Source organism: Nuphar pumila, chromosome 6 (genome assembly GCF_984573655.1).
Source record: "Nuphar pumila chromosome 6, dmNupPumi1.hap1.1, whole genome shotgun sequence".
Taxonomy (NCBI): domain Eukaryota; kingdom Viridiplantae; phylum Streptophyta; class Magnoliopsida; order Nymphaeales; family Nymphaeaceae; genus Nuphar; species Nuphar pumila.
In genome coordinates, this window is record NC_143254.1 from 24234746 (window position 1) to 24247036 (window position 12291).

Genomic DNA, 12291 nt, shown 5'->3' on the forward strand with positions numbered 1-12291 from the left:
CTTTAGTGCATATCTGATCTGTGAGATTTACGGTTTGCTTCAGCACACTCGAGAAGATCTACATCTATTAATTTTGGATGTTAGTATTTAATAAGAGGTTAGTGGAGTCATTAGGTCTTTCTGAATTCAATCACTCGTTCATAAGACGTCAACGACTATTAAACACATAGTTGAAGAGATGCACATCTATTAGTCTCAGATGTGATGGTATAAAAAAAGTTGGTTAGTATATTCATTTGATTGTTTTGAATTCACTCACTCGTTCACTAAACGTGTAGCTGAGGAGATGCATATATATTAGTTTAAGAGACTTGTATGTATTAGTCTCGTGATGTTATATATACAAGCACATCATTCATATATTTTTTTAAATGGATTTTGTTTGAATAAAATGCAAATAATCATTTCTTGCATTGCTACTTCTTTAATGATGCCCTTGACCTAGGTGCTCTAACTTTAATTGGTTAAAAAATTATGAAGAAAAGGCTTAGATGTTTGTTGGAAAGAGTTTAACAAAATCCCAGGCAATTTCATCTAATGCATCTGGAAGCCAGGTTATTATTTTATTGTTTCCACATTTAATGTTCTTTATGAGTGGACATTCAACCAAAAGAGCATTGCAAACACATTTTTTATTTGCAGAAAATAGCTATTTCGCTGAAATTTGCTAAATGATTTGATGATCCATTATATATTGATGTTTGTATGGAATTGATTAAGTGGATTGAAATGCCGGCCATGCCATGACTACAAACATAGGTGTTTGATTCACTATAAATAAATGCCAAGAGTTCTAAGATTAAGCACTGAGAAATTGACTTGAGATAGTAGCTTAGTCAAAGCTTTCAAGGTGCATTTGAACATTGAGGCATCAATGAATGTGAACCTTGAGGCTCATCTCAAGTGGAGACACAAGTTGTACTTCTAAGCTGTTGGGAGGAAGAAGAACTATTGGTACATCATTTTTACTAGACTGGTGTCCATGATTGGTACCAAAATCTGATTGAGAATTAAAAGACTTGATTGGAAGTCATGTACTTTTAATAATTTTAAAAGTTAAGTCATGGAAGATCACCCATCTTCTTGTAAATGCTATTATAGATCTTTGGAATCTAGCCACCAACATTTTTCAATTCCTTGAATTTGAGCTCACCCTAATGTTGGAGGATGTTGTGCGCATAATAAGATTTAAGTGTCATGAGAAGCCTTTCAATGTATTGAGGTTTGATAATTTTCAACACCTGTGTCAAATTATGTTGAAAACAACCAACACTTCATTTAAAGGTGATGGGCAAGGTGTGATTGAGGAAAAAATTATGACATTCGTTGAGGTGCAAAAAACGGTGCAAAAAACGGTGCAGCCATAACGAGGAAACTATCAATTAAAGGTGGTGTAAGTGAAGAAATGAAGTTTAGGGCATTCATGCTCTATTTTTAGAGAAATTGTATGTTCATCGTTAATAGTGACAAGACAATTAATGTATCGTACATATGCTTTTTGATTAATTTGGCCACAACCAATGATTGTGCTTGGGGGCAGCTGGGCTTGCACACTTTGATGTGAGTTTTTCTCAATTAAACACTAAAGGCAAACAAAATTTGATGGGGTTGTTGGTGGTATTGTAAGTATACTAGGTGACTATGACTAAGTTTTGTGCTTTGTTTATATAGTCCTTAAACTTCTAGTTAACTTCTATGAGTAGGTGGTAACCTATGTTGGCATTTCATTGAATTAACAAGTTTGGATATGAGAGTACCTTCTCATCATGACCATGCAAACATGATGAAATGCATAAGTTTCTATGCATGCCAATACGTAGAATGTCACTTGAGGAGGAAGAGGTAGAGGAAGTTGAGGAGGTGGTGGAGGAGGAGAAAAAAAGTACATCCCGCTGCAAGAAGGGTAAGTGATGAGCATTCAATATGCATAGCATGACACAAGCAAGGGATGTAAGATATTGCTTTGGTCTCTTACGTGATCTTACCAAGGGACAAGCAAGTATATAGGTAGTGTAAGGAACTATTTAATGCTCGTTTACGATCATATATTATGTATCCTAAGTGTTGAAACTACATTTTGTAGGTCATATGGAGACTTTAGAAAGATGAAAAAGATAAGGACAAGGACATGGTTGGTCTTACAAGCGAGCTCATCGAGAAGAACATATAGATACACAACATGAATGGGGTTGAGCTATATATGGTGAGCCGTGTGGTCCGACAGTTGAGGAAGGGTCAACTAGCACCCAAACCCCCTCTTCGTGTGAGTTAGGTGTATAACTATAATATAAATGGTTCTATTCGGGCAATTATTCTTGAAATGTCTGATGTTTCTGTGACAAAAACATGTTCCCTTGATTGCAGGCTTGCAATTTTTGGTTTGCATTGAACGCTTTTTGTTGAATTTATTCTTCTTAAATTTCTTGAAGAATGTGCCTTTAGGCTTGAACCTATGAGAGGTTGCTGAGAAGGATTTTTGGGTATTCATGATTTCCTTTCTTTTTTTTGACATGTGCTTTTGCTCAAGAGCTAATTGCAGAGGGAGCTCAGTTAGAGATAAACTTTTTTTGTTTAACCTCATGACAATTGACACCATCTTCCATGTTAGAGGAAGGTTGTTCAGTATGTTGGAGATTTGCATCTGCTCAGGAATATCATTTGTAGCTATGGCTAAGTCCTTAGCTATTACCAACATTCGATTCACATGATCAACTACATTGTCTAACTTTTTCATCCTGCATGAGTTGTATTGCTTTAGAAGAAGTTGAATATAGGTTTCTTAAGTCATATCATACTTCTTTCTAACTTATTCCATCATTTTCTTTGCAGTGTCAAAGTCTTTAAATACTCGGATGAAGTCATCTTGCATAAATGTTAGAAGAGTTGCTCTAGCACGTTGATCGTCTTCGAAAAACTTATTATGAGTTTTCTTTGCTTTTTCACTCGATTTATCAGTTAGTGAAAATTTTACATTATTCAATACATATAGAGTCTTGTCATGCGTTAATAGATATTTCACATTCCTTCTCCATATTTTAAAATTTATCTCATTAAGTTTTTCGATTTTGGACAACTCAATCATGACTAATCGATTTGTCATTTTTCTAGTTATAAATAAATATTAGAATTAATGAAGCTAATTTCAACTAATATTTGTAAATATAACTAGTTTTGATCATTCTAAATAAGTTTAGCATGTAATAAGATACTTAAATATACAAGAATATGCACAAAAAATGCTAAATTCTAAATGCTTTTAGCACTAGGTGGTTTTCAGAAACTCAGGACCACTTTTCTTCCACAAAAGAAGAGGCTTTGTTTAAACAAAAGCACATAAACTTATTTATATAACTTTTTGAGTTAAACAGAAAGTTTTGACTCTTTTTCAGCAATATTAGAAAAGATTAGATGCATTATTCTACAAAAATTCAATAAAGCAAATCACTTTTTGAAATTTCTAAGTTTATCAGAAAAGAGAAATCACCTTTCTGCAATTTCCAAAAAAGCATAAGCATTTATAAGCAAAAACAGAAACAAAAACTTCAAACTGGTTTTTTTTTAGTTAAATAGAAAGATTCAACCCTCTTTCTATAATATTAGAAAACTCAAAGTTTATTTATGCAAAAATTGATAAGCAGAGGCTTCTTTTGGAAAAAATAAAAAAGTAAGCCTCTTTCTGAAATTTCCAAAAAATAGACCCTTTCAACAAAAATTCTAGAGGGGTCCTAAAAGAAATTAAGTAAAATATATGAATTTAAAATAAATTTTTTTATAAGTAATAACAGAAAATGGGTTCTTGACCCTTCTTTTTCTCGAAGAACCTCACAGGTTCCCTTCTCCAATGATGAGGCCATGCACCAGGCGAAACCTGGCGACCAGTCCGATGACTGTACGCTGCACCTGACAGCACCCGACGACCGGTCCGATGGCAGCACGCCACACCAAGCATGGTGACCGACAATCACCGCACGACCTTAGAGAACGCGGCCACCCCCAGTGAGGTTTTGAGGGCTGAAAAAATCTGGCCAATCAGTCCCAACACCAACACCACTACTGACACCTTCGATAGTGAATCCGGCCTCTTATCGAAAAAGATGAGCACAATTTTGGGCCCTCTATTTTTTTCCCTTTTTTGTTTCAATGGCTTAGCTGACGTCGACGCGGGCAATTTTTTGCAATGACCCATCGAAAATGAAGAACCCACTCGGCGCGTTGCTCTCAATGTCAGGCGGCACCCCCCATAGGCAACGATGAAGGGAACCACCATTTTTTTTTTCTCCGGCAATGTGACCGAGAGGTTCCGTCCTCTCCCGACCGCACCTTACATCGAGCGACCTCCGATGATGTTCCTCAACAAATCATTGATTTTCATTTCAAAAGCAGGCGATCCTCTTGGTAACGTCGACAACCCTCCGGCTGCTGCCTATTTCCAGCAAGGGAAGAGGTTTAGAGGGTTGCGATGTGTGGCGCTCTCCTCTCCTTCTGTCTCTTCTTTTCAAGATTGAGGATTTAACCCTTTCTTGGGCAATCAGACACCACCGCACAAATGGTGGTTTCCTGTGCTCAAGAAACAGTTTTTTGAGGGTTTACTTTCATCGGCAACCAACAATGACTCCAACAACGCCCGATTTTTCGGCAACACCAGGACAACCGATTAGACAAGGTACGCTCTCAAGATCCCTTCGCCTTTCACAAACAAGATTTTTCTTTTCAATGTTTGTTTGTTAGAAAACAAAATTTTCTACTAACCTTATTTCGCTAAAATATTCTTTCTCTTGTTTTTGCCGAGATCAACCGAGTTTGATTTCTGCGTTAATACACTTGTTGAACTCTCAACCATGCTTTTGGCACCATTAGAGATCTGTCGAGCCCGTTCTAATATTAATGTTAGCACTTGAATGCACGGATGCAGAATTTCTGTGGGACAAAGTATACGCTGTTATGCTCGAAATTGCCAGAGGGATCCATACTCTCAACTCACTTACAATTGAATACTTTTTCATTGTATGATCCCATATTATTCCACTACATTTATAATTTTATAAAGAGTTTAAGTTTTGGGATTCATCCCGGGGAGAAATCCCTTATGTCCCAAGAGACACGTCTCTTTGAAATTCAAGCATACTGACTGTTGGAATAGCCTCCCAAGGCCATATAGCCTTACATCTGTGCTGCTAAGCTATTTAAAATCTATTGTTCGCTATGGAACTAGTTTTTGTTGCATTGTAAATGAGTACTGAAAGAAACCATTTTCATAAGGACTTTGAAATATTGACTGGTAAAGAGATTATGATAAACAAAAATTGTCTTTGTATTTTAATTGGTAAAGAGTATATATTTTAATTGGTTTGTACCTTTATGAAAATACATTCTAGGATAGTCTTTTATGACTTTGTATTTTTTTTATAAACTTCTGCCAATTCTTGTTTGAATGTCTGTTAGGAACTTGTATCAAAATTTTTGAAGTCCTCAAATGCTAGTACATTGTAAACATACACGCTGTGAAGCAATCAAAACTGGCAGCTGATGTTGTGCTATTAATTAGGCAAGGAACTCCAATGGCTGAGTTTCCTGAACCAAAAACGTTGGCCTACTCGGTAGGCAGCGGGACCCCAAGGGTTTTACCAACCAGAGGATAGCCAATGTGCCATCGGTGATGAGGTGCACACATAATGTTGGGCTTCATTGAGGTCAAGTTGGCTGCACAAGAGGCAAAAGGAAGGTCGGGCTCAGGGTTTAGCCCAGGGCCAGCCCAACCAGAGATGGACCTATCTTGGGGTCTCATTTATAGCAGAGCCAGACAATGCCAGCATCATGATAAAGGACTTGCACTGCAGGTTTGAGATTGATGTGTTGCGCTTAAACCTGGTTGTAAAAAATACGTGCACACTAACACTCTAAGACCACAATTCACTTCTAGTTCCAAAGAGGCAATGAAGAGTGAAATGATAATTCATCTTATTCACTTTGTAAAGCCATTGAAAAATACGGTTTTGTTCAGATGAAATTTGTATTGAACATGTTATATTACATGAGATGAACCAATAGAGGACGGACTTGGGAGCTACATCAGTTGGTTTGTAAGTGCAATTGGCAGTTGCTAAAGCAGAGACTCGAGAGGCTAAAGCAGAGTGCCGAGAGTTGCGAGTAGCTTTGGAGGCTTTGTTCAGATGAAATTTGGATTGAATATGTTACATTACAAGAGTACCAATAGAGAATTGACTTGGGAGTTGCATCAGTTGACTTGCAAGTGCAGTTGACAGTTGCTACAGTAGAGACCTGAGAAGTTAAAGTAAAGTGTAGAGAGTTGCAAGAAGCTCTGGAAGCAAAAAGGTGAGTACTCATGAATAACAAAGAGATGTTTACCCCAAAAGTGCCTCATAGATGTGTTTGAGCAAACTGCCTAATAACATGAACAAATAATCCAATAGCTCTGTGCACGCTTGTCTAAGCTACAACATCCCCAAGAGTCCCAAACCATAGATGGCATGGCACCATTTGATTCATGATGTGTGCAAATCTATATATAAACCTGAATATGTAAATATTCGCTATGTAAATAATGATTTATAAGTTAATTTTGTTTATTAGTTGCTAACCTCTTATAAGTGAGTGAATGAATTCAGAGTGATCCAATGAATCAACTAACTTTTTATTAAATACATCACATCCAAAATTAATAGATGCACATCTCCTTAGCTACACGTTTACATTTAGTAATTGATAACCTCCTATGAGCAAGTGAGTAAATTCAAATTGATCCAATGAATTCACTAACCTCTTACTAAATACCATCACATATGAAACTAATAGATGCACATCTCTTTAGTCACACATTTAATAGTTGCTGACCTTATACGAACGTTTAATAATTGTTGACCTTATACGAACAAGTGACTAAATTCAGAACGATCTAATGAATCCGCCAACCTCCTACTAAATACCATCACATTCGAGACTGTAACGACCCAAAATTTTGAACCTTATAAATTCCTTGAAATAGTTGGAAAATTCTTTTTCTTTACAAAGTTTATTTCTAAATCAGCGGAAACGATTTCTTTTAAAAGAAAAAGGACAGGTTTGACAACCTTGGGCACGTTAGCGAGAAAACAAAGATTTACCATGGACGATCTGCAATAATACTTAGGAAACCATTCCTTCTATTTGAAGAGAGTATCAAGTTTATACAAAATTTGGGTTTCCTCAAGGGAAAACCGTATCAAAAACCAAAAATGTCCAGGAGAAGCACTACGAGCAGAAACAGTGGATCCTTAAATCATCTCGCAGTCGCGCCATCGCCTGTTGCACCTAATCGTCACCTGTACCCATGAGATGGGTTAGTTTTGTGAAAAACTAGCAGGAGTGTACAAAGACAGAAAGAACTAAATTAGGCATAGATAATTTATGCAGCAGGTAGTAACGAGCGAACTAAGCAGATAGACTGGAGGAATAAGCTAAGTACAACAAACTGAAAAGGGTGTGCATGCTCAATTTAGTTATTACTTGATAACCGATCATGCGGGTACATACATGGCACGTGAGTCGAAACAGTCGAGTCCAAGCCGAGTGTTCATTATGTTAAGTATTTTAATATACCTCGGTTGTCTGACTGAATCCTATTCCTATGGAGACGACCGATGGTCGAGAGAGTAAGTCCCCAAGGCCTGATAGGGATGCATCCAACTTCTGCAGAAGTGTTAGGCTAACTTATGTAGCCCCTATCCCTCCCCCTAACCTCCGATGACTGGGAAAAAATGGGTCTTTTGCCCTTTTTTGAAAGCCATAAATGGACTGTCCATCGGAGTTGGTACCCTTCGTCCTCTTTCTTGACGAAGCAAGGTTGAATTGAGCGCGACGGGGTTTCTTAGTCGTTGCCTCATTCTTCATGCTCTGGTCCATTAGACCGAAACGAGCATCTTGCCTATGAAGGCGATCCCACTCTTATATGTGTTTTCAACAACCTGCACTAAGCATTAATCGAGGTCATAAGACTCTCTCATCCAATCGTCGTAGTACTAACATGTCTCGCATGTTTTAGAAGTACGCTTACAAAAAAAGGGATACAGGTCCTTAATAGGAGCCTTGGGAGTGTGTTTCGCAAAGATATAATGTTTTTTTAAAACTATTTTAACATATCAAATCTTTCGAAACGACACACAATCTTGCCAACATAAGGCATGTGATTTTCTCGAATCTGACATCCGATGACGCAGTGTCTGGGTGCTATGTAAGTCACAACACTGGTTTTGGTAAATGGGTTTCACAAAGGAACCTATCACCCAACAACTTGGTCTTGCTCCAGATCAAGGGTTTTCCCAAAACATATCGGGTGGAAAGAGGAATAGGTATTCCTCTCGAATACACTGAGTCTATGGCAATGAAAAGAAACAAAAGATAATAATGCGAAAAGGAAGTGCCTGGGCGCGAAGCGCGACGGCAAACAGGAACTGCGAAAGCAAGGGACAAGGATCGTGAAACCGCGTCCTTGAATTAAAAGACAGTAAATAGTAACTATGAAAGCAAAAGCCTGGGCGCAAAGCGCGACGGCAACAGAAACAGAAAGTGCATAAGCAAAGGACAAGGACCGCGAAACCGCGTCCTTGAATTAAAAGACAATAAGCAGTAAATACGAAAGTAAAAGCCTGGGCGCAAAGCGCGACGACAAACTGAAATGCGAAAGCAAAGGACAAGGATCGCGAAATCGCGTCCTTGATTTAAAAGTGTACTTATATACATATAAGTATATAAATATATCATTAAGTCCTTTCGATTATCAATTATTTAAGCTTGATTTAATTATTTAAGTCCTTGTGCAACTTCTCCTACCTTGGAGTATTGCGAGAATGAAACCGTCTACGAACGTAAGTGATCGTTGGTTTAGTTCGCGGGGGGGCGAACGGGCTCCGTTGCGTAACACTGCAAAAGTATGTAGTTTAGCATGCATAAAATAAATATAGATAGGGAGAAAACTCAGTTTCTCCGCAATCCAATGCAGGAGTCATTGGCCCCTACCGTTGCGAAAGAGAACGGGGTAGGGTCCAATGACCCATGTCGTTAAAGGAGATGGGTACAGGGGCCATCGGCCCCTGCCGGATTTCTAAAGGAGGGCAAGGGCCTTCGAGGCCCTTGCTGGGTGTTAAAAGAAGGTGGGGCAGGAGCCTTCGGCTCCTGCCAGCCTTTCTTTAAAAGAAAGGGGCCGATGGCCCCTACCAATGAAATGAATAGGGTGGGGGAGAGTGCAGGGGCCAAAGGCCCCTGCCGAGCTTTTGCTCGACAAAAAAAAAAAAGAGAGACAGGGGCCTCTGGCCCCTGTCGGTTAAAAGAGGGGCAGGGGTCATTGGCCCCTGCTGGGTTTTTCCAAAAGAAGGGAGGCAGGAGCCAAAGTGGCTCCTGCTTCTCTTTTAAGGAGAAGAGTAGGGGCCATCGGCCCCTACCAAAAGAGGGAGAGAGCGCAGGGGCCAAAGGCCCCCTGCGGCTGGGGCAGTCGTAGGGGCCTTTGGCCCCTGCCTGCCGTAACAGGAGAGGAGACAGTGAGGGAGGGGGCTCACCTGCGGCTGCCGGAGAGAAGTGAGGACGCCGGGGAGGTGGTTGCCGAGGAGGGAGCTCGCCGGAGAGGGTGGTGCCGTGAAGGGGGGGGGGGGGGGGGGGGGGGTTGGCCTGCGTCGGCAAAGGGAGAAGGAGATGGAGTCGGGGGAAGAGAGAGCAGAGGGGAGAGAGACGAGAGATGAGAGAGAGAGTCGGGGGGGGGGTCAGGGGAGGCTCGTAGGCCCTCCCCTCTCCCCTCTCGTCTTTTAATAGGGAGGGGGCCCACACAGGGCCCGCCCCCTGTGTCGCCGGAGAGGCCCCATGCCGTGGGCTGCCAGTCCCCTCGAAAAAGGGTTTTCGAGGGGCTGGCACGGATTGGATCCGGGTCGGGTCTGGACCCGACCCGGGTCCGATCTTTTTTTCTTTCTTTCTTGTTTTTAACTGGTTTTTACATCCAACCCTCCTTAAAATAATTTCGTCCTCGAAATTAAATTGAACTTTAACGATCAAGGTACAAGTCAGGGTATTTCTCCCTAATAGCAGAGTCAGGCTCCCAAGTACATTCCTCTATTCCATGGTGCTTCCAACGGACCTTTACAAGATATATTGTCTTAGATCGAAGCACTTGATCTCGACGATCAACGATCTCGACTGGTCTTTCCTCAAAAGACAAATCCTTCTGAATGTCTACATCATCATAATGGATGATGTGTGATGGGTCGTGAACGTATTTCCGAAGCATGGATACGTGAAAAACGTTATGGATCTGAGCGTACTGAGGAGGTAAAGCCACACGATAAGCTGCTTCACCAATCCGTTCCAGGATCTCGAACGGTCTGACAAATCTAGGGCTTAGCTTTCCCTTTTTCCCAAAACGAAAAACGCTCTTTGTGGGAGATACCTTAACAAAAACCATATCTCCTATCGAGAAGGTGAGCTCTAGACGACGACGATCCGCGTAACTTTTCTGCCGACTCTGTGCAATACGGAGTCGCTCTCGTATCATTTGCACCTGCTGAGTGTAGTGTTGTAGCACTACAGGAGATTCCATCCTTCGCTCGCCAACCTCATCCCAGTAGAGAGGCGAATGACAAGGCTTTCCATACAAGGCCTCGTAAGGGGCCATCCCGATGCTAGCGTGACAACTGTTGTTGTACGCGAATTCGGCCAGACTGGTATGAGAATCCCATTCTCCCTTTCAGTCCATCATGCACGCACGCAGCATGTCCTCCAAAGTCTGAATTGTGCATTCAGACTGTCCGTCTGTCTGAGGGTGAAATGCGGTACTGAACTTTAAATTCGTACCCAACGCGATTTGAAGTTGTCCCCAAAACCTCGAGGTAAACCTCGGATCACGATCGGAGATGATAGATACCGGAACACCGTACAACCTCACAATCTCACGAATGTAGAGATCCGCCAAACTGTCTAAGGACTGACTAATACGAATAGGAAGGAAATGAGCCGATTTGGTGAGTCGATCAACGATCACCCAAATCGCATCGTTCTTTCTTCGTGTCCTTGGCAAACCGACGATAAAGTCCATAGTGATGTCTTCCCACTTCCATTGTGGGATGTCCATTTGCTGCATCACTCCGCCAGGTCGTTGATGCTCGATCTTAATCTGCTGGCAAGTCAAACACTTAGAGATGTATTCGGCCACGTCTCGCTTCATTCCGCTCCACCAATATCTGCGTTGCAAGTCTTTGAACATCTTCGTGCCTCCCGGGTGAATCGTATATTTGGATTTATGGGCCTCTACGAGAATTTCGTCTCTCAAAACGGGATCATTTGGGACCCAAAGACGATTTTTGAGCCAAACGCTTCCATCGTCCTTAAGTCGGAAAGGAGTATCGGTTTGCTGTGTACGAGCCTTCAGCTTCTCGTACTGCGCATCAGTCTTTTGCCCAGCAAGGATCTTGGCTAACAGCTCAGGTTGAGCTATCAGATTAGAAAGACTGATAGAATTTGATGAGACTGCAAACAGTTTCCAGGAAACCAAATCTTCAATCAACTTCCAACCAACGTATAAAAGGTTGACGGAAATGCTAGAAGCCTTACGGCTGAGAGCATCAGCTACCACGTTCGCCTTTCCTGGATGGTAGGAAAGGGTGAAATCGTAATCCTTGAGAAATTCTAGCCACCGTCGTTGCCTCATATTAAGCTCCTTCTGTGAAAACAAGTACTTGAGGCTCTTATGATCCGTAAAAGCCTCGAATTGTTCCCCGTACAAGTAGTGTCGCCAAATCTTTAATGCGAAAACCACAACCGCTAATTCCAAGTCATGAGTCGGATAATTCTTCTCGTGAATCTTAAGTTGACGCGATGCGTAGGCGATTACCTTACCATTCTGCATAAGGACGCAACCCAAGCCTGTCCCGGAAGCGTCAGTAAAAATAATGAAGCCGCCTTGTCCTGAAGGCAAGGCCAAGATAGGAGCGGTAGTAAGTCGTTCCTTCAGTAACTGAAAACTGTTTTCGCACGAATCGTCCCACACGAATTTAGCCTCCTTCTTTAGCAGCTTTGTCATAGGCAGAGAGATTTTGGAAAAGTCTTGGATAAATCTTTGATAATATCCAGCTAATCCAAGGAAACTTCTGATGTCACGAACATTCCTCGGCTGCTGCCAGCTTAGTACGGCCTCCACCTTTGCAGGATCTACGGATACGCCTTTCTCGGATATAACATGTCCCAAAAACATAACCTCCTTGAGCCAAAACTCACTTTTAGAGAATTTAGCAAACAAACGCTCCTTCCGCAAGGTTT